This window comes from Mustela nivalis (genome assembly GCF_964662115.1).
Source record: "Mustela nivalis genome assembly, chromosome: 14".
Lineage (NCBI taxonomy): Eukaryota > Metazoa > Chordata > Mammalia > Carnivora > Mustelidae > Mustela > Mustela nivalis.
Genome location: NC_139033.1, coordinates 4136599 through 4148237, shown reverse-complemented (window position 1 = coordinate 4148237; position 11639 = coordinate 4136599). Strand labels below are relative to the sequence as shown.

The 11639-nt window shown below is 45.1% G+C and overlaps 1 long non-coding RNA gene across 1 annotated transcript; it reads right to left on the bottom strand.

Moving 5' to 3' along the window:
- Window positions 1-6976: 6976 nt before the first annotated feature.
- LOC309848307 lies at window positions 6977-8518 on the bottom strand. Its single transcript, XR_014302950.1, has 2 exons — window positions 8377-8518; window positions 6977-7097 (listed from the first exon to the last, which is right to left on the bottom strand). It is a non-coding gene; the product is annotated as an uncharacterized lncRNA (long non-coding RNA).
- Between the last annotated feature and the right edge of the window lie 3121 nt (window positions 8519-11639).

The following is an 11639-nucleotide window of genomic DNA, read 5'->3' as shown; positions in this document are numbered from 1 at the left end:
CAGAGCCTGGGGTCCTCACTATCCCAAGGCCCAGTCTTGGGGCAGTAGCCATCACTACGGCCCAGTAGGTGCACCTTTGATGTCTCCCCTACCCCATCAGAACATATACTGCAGCGCACTGTGCCTCTTTGCCCATTTTCTTCTGTTTTCCCCACTGGGCTGATTGCTCTGTGCCCAGCACAAGGAAGGTGCCCAAGGTCTATCTGTTGATCTGAACTAGTGGGTTTGTGAACATTTTGCTACATTCTAAAGCTGTTAGTTTCTGCCCACAAATGAATTGGAAATCAGACATTCAAATAATACAAGAAAGGGTGCAGGGCTCTGAGGTCCGATGCAGTTGTTTCCCCCCTCTTCTTTTTTTTTTAAAAATCAGATTCATTGAGATAGCATTTACATGCAGTGAAATGCACCCATTTTCAGTGTCCAGTTCAATGAGCACTGACAAATGATTACACCCATGGAACTAGTATTACTGTCAAATGTAAAACATTTCCATCTCCCCAAAAGGATCCCCTGTGCCCCTTTGCAGTCAATGCCTGCCCTCACCCCCCCCCCCGTCCCCCGCCAGCCCCCACTCCCTGTTCCCAGGCAACCACTGATCTGCTTTCTGTCACCATAGGTTAGTTTGCATTTTTCTAGAATTTCATGTAAATGAAATCATACAATGTATACTCTTTGGTGTCTGGCTTTTTTCCCTTAACATGCCGTTTGGAGGTTCATCCGTGCTGTCAAATGATCCCCACTTTAGCGTCAAATCCCTTCTCTGTTCCTGACCTCTGAGCTTCAGCCTTTTCATATATAAAATGGGGGTGAATGCTGGGAAGTTGAGGGGAGGGAACGTCTGCATGGTACACAGGACCTGTACCTGGTGGACACATGGTACTGTGTTCTAGATTAGTGTGGCTTTTCTAGTAGACTATGAGTTCCGTGATATAGTAGGGGCGGGCCAGAGCTGCATACAGTAGGCATTCAGTAAATGCACTTGGTTAGGAGCATCTTTCTAGCTGTAAGCTCTGTGAGGACTGGAATTTTATCCACCCACTCTCCACCAATGGAATTACAGAGAGTGGATCCAGAGGCTCAGAGAGGTACAGCAACTTGCCCAAGATCACACAGCTTTGTAGAGGCACAGTCAGAATTGAACACAGGCAGCCTAGTCCTGGGGTCCTTAGTGGTTTTTTGTTTTTGTTTTTTGTGTTTTTTTTAAAGATTTTATTTATTTGACAGAGAGACATCACAAGTAGGCAGAGAGGCAGGCAGAGAGAGATGGGGAAGCAGGCTCCCCGCTGAGCAGAGAGCCTGATGTGGGGCTCAATCCCAGGACTCTGGGATCATGACCTCAGCCGAAAGCAGAGGCTTTAACCCACTGAGCCACCCAGGCGCCCTTTGTTTTGTTTTTTAATTGAAAATATATGGCGTCCTTGCTCTCAATCACTATACTAAACTCCCTGATCAGTGATTTTTCTTTCCTCCCACGACCTGAACCTTCTCTATCACTCTCGTCCTTTACTGACCTCCCCTCGGAGGCAGCATTTTTTTTTTTTTTTAAGATTTTATTTATTTATTTGCCAAAGAGAGAGAGTGAGGGAGCACAGGCAGGCTGAGTGGCAGCAGAGGCAGAGGGAAAGGCAGGCTCCCCGCTGAGCAAGGAGCCCAATGTGGGACTCAATCCGAGGATGCTGGGATCATGACCTGAGCTGAAGGCAGCTGCTCAACCAACTGAGCTACCCAGGCGTCCCAGAGGCAGCATATTTTTTTGAGTTTGTATGTCTCTCAGTGGGCTGAACACTACACATATATATTCTCATGCCGTTCCCCAACCACTCTGTCAAGTAGGTTCTATGTTTCTTCCCATTTTACATGTGAAGAAACTGAAAGACAGCTGAGAGGCTATGGTTTTGGGGTTGGGATATCCTCCTTTTGAAGTTCAACCTGGCCATATTCTCCATGGGACTTGGGCAAATGTGCCAGGTCTTCCCCTCCTTGACCTGCCATTTTTCTGGACACATCACTCTGACTCCTCAGTGAGATTTTCCCTTCCTGCTGATTCTAAGTGCCGACCACCCCCCACCCACACACACTGCCCCCGGCCACCTCCCCACTCCAGTATAGTCTATCCCTGGGCCTTAGCAGGCCCAGGCTGCAATTTCAAAAGGAGTTCCTTCTGGAAAGGGGCTGGGACTGAGCCCCTCCCCTCCCTCTCTTCCCATAAATACCCCCTGTGTGCAGCGCCCAGGAGCGGGGGGGGGGGGGGGGGGGGGGGGTGTGCAGGCGGCTGACCTGTAATTAGAAACTTTTCTCCCTTCCCCAGACCGGGGAGGAGGGAGGACCCAAGTCTGGGCCAGCCATTTTGTTTGTCATGAATTATTCAGGAGATGGGAAGTGGAGTGGAGAGGGCCCCTCTGCTGACCAGACATCTCAGGCCCTGCCCAAAGCAGCCTAAACCACCCGCCTCTGTCCCTTTCACCCTTTCAGACTCGGAGAATAAACAAGCCATGTGCCAGGCAAATGTACAGAGTGAGTTTTCATGAGGGAGGTGTGTTCTTCAGTGGAGGGGGGTGACGGGGACTTACCCAAGGTCACAAAGCTGGGAAGAGGACAACTGAGCTGGGATTCAAAACCAGGAGGAGGAGGAGAAGGGGAGAGGCCAGGAGGGGGGCCAGGAGAGTTGGAAGGTGCTTTCCTTCCTCTCCTTGCTGTGTGTCCCTTGCTAAATCTCACAAGGGGCGGGCAAGAGGGATAATGCAGAGAGAACTAACTTCATGGGACACCAGTGGGGTGACAAGCAGGCATTACCTCGCATGCAATGTAATCCTCACAACCCTCTGAGGAAGCGGTTATGCTCATTTTATGGATTCGGAAACGGAGGCTCAGCGAGGTTAATGGAATTTTTACCATTAGTTAGTGGTTAGTGGCAGAACGGGGGATCAAACCTAACACAGCCCCTCCTTCGCACATTCTTTTTCCCTACACTCCTGGTGGGTAGGACGACAAGGGCACCAAGGAATCCAGGCCCTTAAACCCACCATAAGCCTTGGATCGGACTTCTCTTGTTGTCGAATCTCTCTGTACCCCGTGCCCGTGGCACTTAGGTCTGTGGCGCGGCTCCAGGACAAGCTCTCTGAGAATCAAGAACGACTCCAAGAGAGCATCAGGATGCTATCTGCCCTCCCACACCGGTCGGGTCGCCTGTGCAAGGTAGCCCTTTAGAAGCCTTGGAACTTCCTCTTGGGAGGAAGCTGGCAATTCTGAGAGACAGACCAGTTCTGAATGTGGTTCCCAGAGAAGCTAAAAGCACAGGATTGGGAAAAGGCCTGCCTGTTTCCACTCCTTACGATCCGTATGAACTTGGACGAGTTCCGAAAATCTTCTCAGCATCAGTTCACTCATTGATGAAGTTAGGTGATGATAAGGAATAAATATGAGGAGTAACTATGATAACGTGAAGAGTAAAAATGATAATGTCTGAAATGATAATGTCTGAAAGGATTTAGCATAATACCTGGCACATCATGAGTACTCAGTAAGAAATAGCTATTATTATTATTATTATTAATTATTATTATTATTCCTGTTGACAGCCTCTCCTTAGGCTTGGTTAACAGAGAGGCAGGAACTACCAGATGGTGAACATGTGTTGTCTACTGGAAAAAGCACCCCAATTTCTCTGGGGAGCTCTCTCTGCCAATATCAGTCTCTGGACCTTGGATGGGACTTATTTCACCCTGGTGATTCAGCCTGACCAAAGGATTGGTTGAAAGATGGGCATGTGATCCCAGGACAGCCAATCAGAGGGAACCCTGAGATTTTAGCTGGAAGCAGGCAAACTCTTTTCCACCAAGGGTAGAAAGCAAGCCTGGAGCTTCTGAGGGCCATCTTATCATCCTGGGGAGGAGGTTGTGTGCCTGGAACAAAACCACAGAAGAAAGCAGAGCCAAGACATGGCAATGACACTAACTGAAATCTTTGAATGCCTCGATCCAGTTGTGAGCCATTAATAATAATAATTATTAACTATTTTGGGGGGTGCCTGGGTGGCTCAATCAGCTGAGTATCTGCCTTCAGCCCAGGTCACAATCTCCACATCTTGGGATCGAGTCCTGCATTGGGTTCCCTGCTCAAGGAGAGGTCTGCTTCTCCCTCTGCCGCTCCCCCTCCTCCTGTGTGCTTGCTCTCTCTCCCTCTCAAAAAAATAAATAAAATCTTTTTTTTTTAATTGTTAACTGTTGGGGCACTTGGGTGGCTCAGTGGGTTTAAGCTTCTGCCTTCAGCTCGGGTCATGATCTCAGGGTCCTGGGATCGAGTCCCGCATTGGGCTCTCTGCTTGGCAGGGAGCCTGCTTCCTCCTCTCTCTCTCCCTGTCTCTCTGCCTACTTGTGATCTCTCTCTGTCAAATAAATAAATAAAATCTTTAAAAAAAATTAACTGTTTTTTGTTCTCATCTGTTTCAGTTCTCTGTTGCTAACAACCACAAGTTCTAACTAAATATGTCAGTGATTCTCTCTCTCTCCTTACTTTCCTCTCTCTCCCTCCATATATACATATACACACACACATACATATATGTATATATAGACACACACACATATATACACATATAGACATATACATACATATATATATGATTAAAATGACAGTGTGTGTTGAAGACTCAGTTCTAATTATTACTTTTGTTTTACAAACTTAGGTCAAGAGAGAATGTCGAGTAAGACTTTAAGATTCACAACACCTAGGTACAAATTATGGGCCTTTAACTCACTAAACTTATACTGCCATGGAGTCACAGACTTAGAGTCATGGCTTGGCTTTAACCATGGTTTTCCTTTCTGCTTTCAGGAAAACATTTAATTTCCACTCTGGGCGTAGTCTATCCCAGCTTCCTTGTGGTGCGCTGTTTCTGTCTGCCTTTTGTCTGTGTGCTGGTGGTGTCAGAGCCGGTAACTATCTGTTTACAGTTTCAGACAGAAGCATTAATTGCCTTTTGAACCTCCCATTTTCCTCTAAGAGCTCCCCACTCGACTGTCTCAACTGTCTCGCTTGTATTTCCATCTGCCCAAAGAGAAATGTCTACTTTTTTTTCCCCCTAAAATCTGACCACTTGCAAATCCCTACATATTCTCTTATGAGTAGGCAACATGAGAGAAAAACATGTAGGCAGCAAAATATCTGTGTTGAACAGAGTTTCCAAGGTAAGTTGTCACAACCCAGAAACTTCTAGGCCAAACAAGAAGGCAGCTGTGTTGTGCTGGGTAGAACATTGGAACTGAGTTGAGATCCACTTTTGATATCTGGTTTGTCACTCATTGGCTGTGTGACCTGGGGTAAGTTACTTCATTTGCTAAGCCTCGGTTTCCTCATCTACAAAATGGGCATGAGGGGTGCCTAGGTGGCTCAGTCCATTAAGCACCTGCCTTCAGTTCAGGCACTTTCCTTTGCCCTTTACTTGCCTGGCATGAGTTCAAAATCATAATAAAGGTAGCACTTATTGAAGACTTACTATGGGCTCAGTTTTATTTCAAGAGGTGTTCAGCCTTATAACAAACCCTGTGATGTAGCTACTATTATCAGACTCCCATTCTAAAGGAGAAGTGAGGATCAGGGAGAGGAGGTAAGTTGCCGAAGTCACACACCAAAAGACAAAACTGGGACTCAAACCCAAAGGTTTCACTCCACAGCCTTCTCCCACTCATCGCTAGATGGCCCCAATTGAGGTAAAAGACACCAGCCACCCTCACTGGAGGCGGGGCAGGACCAAAGGCTGGGGTGGCTGCCTTTGATGCCAATCACATCATTCTGACTTCCCTGTCTCTCTTATCAACTCTACTCCACAGAGCTTGATGTTCCAACGGTCTAGACCTAACCTAATGTCGAGAGGCATGGTGGGAATAAGGAAATGGAAATTTGGCTTTGGAATCCAAATCCTGCACCGCTCCCAGCCCCCACCATGATATGCACACACTCGTGCCTCTTGTGTACCAACACAAAAGAGGAGAAACCTGGGAGATGAGTCCTGTGGGATCATGAATGGGGGACTCCTTGTGCACATAACATTCCCACACGCCTTGCTCAGTCATCCTCATGCCAGCAGAGCACGCACCCATGCAATCACACAGGTACATGTGTGCACTTGTGACCCCCAAAATACATGCATCCCCTCCATTCACACACTCACATCTCCACCCACCTTACCCCCTGTTGAATTCCTGTGCTCGGTCAGAACCTCATTAGAAGGGGTGCCTGGGTGGCTCAGTCGGTTAAGCGTCTGTCTTCAGCTTGGGTCATGGTCCCAGGGCCCTGGGATTGAGTCCCACATCGGGCTCCTTGCTCAACAGGGAGACAGCTTCTCCCTCTGCCTTCTGTTCCCCCTGCTTGTGCTTGCTCTCTCTCGCTCGCTCGCTCTCTCTGTGTCAAATACATAAATAATATATTTTTTAAAGATTTTATTTATGTATTTGACAGAGAGAGATCACAAGTAGGCAGAGAGGAGTGGGGAGGAAGCAGGCTCCCTGCCGAGCAGAGAGCCTGATGTGATGCAGGGCTTGATCCCAGGACACTGAGATCATGACCCGAGCTGAAGGCAGAGGCTTAACCCACTGAGCTATCCAGGTGCCCCATAAATAAATAATATTTTAAAAAGATGATAAATAATATTTTAAAAAAGATAATAAATAATATTTTTTTTAAAAGAACCTCATTAGGAAGCGTAGCCTAGAGGTCAAGTGCATACACTCTAGCTCCTGACTGCTGTGTTTGAATCCTAGTTCTGCCATACACCAGCTCTGTGACTTTAGGCAGACCCTTGCTCCTTTGTGTACCTCAACTTCCCCATCTGCGAATGGGAGTAATAAAAAGTACCTACTTCCTGAGTGCGTTGCCAGGAATTCTGTGTATATTACACCCAGTGAACAGCCCCTAAATGATGCTGTGTTCTTCTCCAACAGGTCAGTTTCCTGAGAAGCAGACTCAGAGATGGAGATTAGCAGGCAGAACTTTATTAGAAGGTGTTCTTGGGTTAACCCCGGTGGGGCTGTGCAGGGCAGGAAGCGAGAGTAGATAGAGGCTGTGATGTGGTCTCCAGGGAGCCCTCAGCCTCCGCACTGGAAGAGAGGAGAAGCTGAGATGAGCCATCAGAGCTGCCCCAAGCTGCCATGACGGGCTGAGGATTTACACCTGTGTTGAGCAGTCTAAGGACATGAGCTGCCCTGACAGGGGGGCTTGACCTCAGCGTGACAGCGCCTCTCAACTATGGGCAAGCGGCAGAGAGGGACTCACCTGTGAGCCATCAGCGACCTACGCCTCCTGCCGCTAGGGACATACATGCCTCTGTCCCAAAGGGGGACCAGTGTAGTTCACAAACCACAGCCAAAGGGGTCCCCTCTGACCTCGTCTCATCACTGGGCTCCAAACGAGGACCCTGAAAGCAGTGAATCAAGGAGCAGAACCTCAACTTTCCCTGAGTTGGCCCTCAAACCAAACTCTTTGTATTTGCCTCTGTATTCTGCCACACCCAGGGTCAAACCCAGGATCCCATTTTGCACATCCTTGAATAGTAATAACCAGTGTTATGAACCAGCTAAGTCCTTTAAGTGGATTGACTCGTTTAACACTTACAACAACAACAACACTATGAGGTTGGTATGATATTGTTATCTGCACTTCATAGATGAAGGAACCAAGACACAGAGAAGCTAGGTAGTTTGCCTGATGTCACACAGAGTTTGTATGTGGTGGAGCCAGGATTCAGAGAGTCTGGTTCCAGAATTCACTCTTAACCAAGATATTCCTGTGACTACTGGTTAGTGCCCCCTCATGGATGATGGATACCCATGGATGTCCCATGGATGGCAAAAGGTAGACAAATGGATGAGGAGAAGGACTGACAATTGAACAGACAAATCAATAGATATATGAATGCATGAATGAATGGATGGACAGATGGAAGGAAGGAAGGAAGGAAGGAAGGAAGAAAGGAAGGATGGATACTGTCCTGGCCTTCCTGGAATTTTCCATCCCACTAGTTGCCTCTCCATCCTTGACATCAGAGCATCTGAATCCACACAAGCAGGGAGCATATCCCAGCCCTCAGCAAGGAAGACCCATCTAGATCTTCACCTCCTGGGGCTCTGACCTCCAGCCAAGAGATGATGGGACAATTTGACAGAAGGCAATGTCAGAGGCAATGGCAGAACCCCACACTTGCCGGCTCTGTGGCCTGGGGAGAGTCTTTCTCTCTCTTCCTCCCTCTCTTCCTCTCTCTCTCTTTCTCTCTGACACAGAGGCCTCATCTGTGAAATGCAGTGGCTGGAACTTCTAGGCCAGACTCCCTACAATTCTTTGAAGTGGGAACTTAGCCCAGGGTATTGAGTTCTTGCTTACCTGAGGGGACAGCAGACTCCAAATCACTTCTTCCAGACATCATCTCCTCCACTGTCTTTTTTTGTGGTCTTCACTCCTTCTTTGGGCACTTTCCTTCTCTTCACTCATCTCTTTTCTGTTCATCTTAATACTTCATACTTCTAACCATGGAATGGCCATGGCTGAACATGCATTGGGACTGCCCAATTTCTTCCCTGCCTGGGCATGTGGGTGCGTAACTGCTATTTCCTTTTTTTTTTTTTTGCTTTCTCTCTTTCTTTTTTTCTTTAAACGATGGACAGGCTGCACCCAGCCCTGGAGGGGAGACACACAGCTGGAGCTGTGGTTCTGAGAGACTCTAAGTTTTGTTGGAACTTAGAAGCCCCACAGAAAGATTCTCTTAAGACAAAGAATTTTGGAGTGCCTTCAGTCCCGACTCCCTGGATTAGCGCCCTGTGAGCAGACAATGGAGCATAGTGGGAAAGTGTCCAGCAATCTGAGCTAGACTATTTCTCTGGGCAGTTCCCATCCCCTTTCTTGCTTCAGTTTTTCTACCTATAAAATGAGAGTTTGGTCCATCTATAAATTCATGCAAAAGGAATCCAACTGCTTGGTTCAAATCTCAGCCATGCCGCTTACCAGCTACGTGTCCTTAGGAAGTACAGTTCTGTCTTTACGCCTCGGTTTCTTCATCTGTGAAGTGGGGATGATGAGACCACCCACCTTTTAGGGTTCTTATGAGAAGCAAATGTAAAGTGCAAAGCACAAAGTAAAGGCTCAGCAGTTGGGGGTAGTTGCTCCAGTGTTAGGAGAGAAAGCAGAAAGCCACAACAGACAGGCAGAGAAATAGAAATTCCAGGTGTTCCCACTCAATCTTGGCCAGCTGAACCCTCCCCTTCCCATCTTTTCTCCCCCTCTAGAACATCTCTGTCTGTCATATATTCAAGAAACAACTGCACAATGCTTGTTAAGAGCCTGAAAAATAGGAGTGCTTGACTGGCTCTGTCAGTAGAGCATGTCACTCTTGATCTGGGGGTTGTGAGTTTGAGCCCCACACTGGGTGTAGAGCTTACCTAAAAATAAAAAAAATTTCTAAAGCTTTTATTTATTGTTTGAGAGAGGGAGAGAGTAAGAGAGAGCATGAGAGGGAAAAGGGTCAGAGGGAGACGGAGACTCCCCGCTGAGCTGGGAGCCTGATGCTGGACTCAGTTCTGGGACTACAGAATCACGACCTGAGCCGAAGGCAGTCGCTTAACCAACTGAGCCACCCAGGCAGCCCCTCAAAAATAAAATCTTAAAATAAAGAGAGTGAGCCTAAAAAATACACATACCCTTTAGCCTAGTAACTCTACTGCTGAGATATGAAGACATTATTTGACTTAGAGGAAAAGATGTAAGTATAAAGCATTCATCCGAGTTGTTTATAATCACAAAAACTTGGAAACAACTTAGCGATCATTAAAAGGGAATGTTTGAGTGAAGGACTCTTTGTTTATGGCTGGGATATTTTCTATTAAAATTATATTTGTGAATCACTTATATTAACATGGAAAAGGATATAAAAATACACGAATGAATAAAAGGAAAACACAAATTTACATATATAGAGGGAATCGTGTAAAAAAAAAAAAAAGCAGAAACAAAATCAACTCCCCAAAGAAAACGCTGCAGGGAAGCATTCAAAGTTTATACTTTAAAATGTAAACAGTGGTTATTTCTGAATAGCAGGGTTTGATGGTATTTATTTTCTAACTTTTGTACAAATGCATCGTTTGTGTATATTTTCCATTAAGTATATTTTTTAAAGTTAACAAAATATATTTAGAAATAAAACTAGAAGGAAATAAACCAAAATGTTAACAGCACTTGTCTTTGGATGGTATAGGGGATTGTATTTTCTTTGATCAATGCTGTGTTTCTTCAATGAACTTGGTGTTTATTCAGTGAAAATCGTACTTTCTTTAATAAACATATATTAGAATTATATATAGCCAGGCTACATTTTTATTAGTTTTTTTAAGATTACAAATGTATGCTTACATTAAGAGAAAAATTCAACCAGTACACAAAAATGTAAGGTGAAAAGTAAAAGTTCTTGACCTCTCTTTACCCCTTAGTCTCCTTCCCCAAAGGGTAACTGTTACCAGTTTCACGTGTGTTCTTCCAGAAATTTTCCATTTTCTGTGCATACACTCTTAGGTATGATTATCCATTTATATATAGATCACATACACATATTATTCTGAATACATATATTATAAGTATAAATTATTCTGAGACTTGCAGTATAAATCTGAGGTTATGTTGACATGTATGATATTCTCTTATAAGGGCTACAAAACATTTTACTCTAATGTCACATGATAATTTAATTAATCCCCTACTCATGACCATAGATGTTGATGGTGAACATGAACGTTGTTGCTAGCTTATGCTTCTATAAACACTGGGACAATGAACATACTCATTTGTACTATTTACCTTTTCCCACCCCTCTGAGTATATCTGAAGAATAGCATAGATGTGAAATTGTTGGGGCCCAAGGGTTTGTGTATTTTTAAATTTCAAGATATTGCCATCCAACAACATAAATACATGTAAGACGCATGAAAAGACAAATGGGAAAAAACCCTCAATGTGTTAAGTTGTGCCAAAAGTGAGCAGTGTTAAGTATGCAAAACAAACACACAAAAATAAAACCGAAAAACCTGGAGTAGAAATAAATCATCAAAGGCCTTATACTTAAAATATTAAAAGTGACTTTCTTTGGGTGGGATCAGAGGTGGTTTTTATACTTCATTTTTCTCAGTGTTTTACACTAGTTATGAATTTCTTTTCTCATGAGAAAACCATATCACAGATATTATGAAAAGTATCTCTTTTTTAATTACGAAAGGCAACACACAGTTGTTGTACCAAGCCAAAAAATAAAGAAATATGTTATTAAAAATGTTAATAATGTCCTTCTCCTCATCTCCCAAATTCGTTCCCAGAAGTAAACAACATTCAGGGCCCGGTAAGAATACTTCCAGACTTCTTTTTTCTAGAGCATGCTATTTTTACACAGGAACAGAAAGAATGAATAAAAGACCTTTGGGGGAATTTTTTTTTTTTTTTTTTTAAATGGAAGGCCTCCCCTTTCGCAGACCATCGCTCCCTACCTCCCACTCTGCCAAAGCTGTTTGCCCTCTTTCCACGTCCAAACGTCTTGGAGTCAAAGAAACCCACTTGGGGCCCTGCTCCCCGGAGGCACCTGCGCCTTTGCCTTGGCCGGGGTTCAGCAG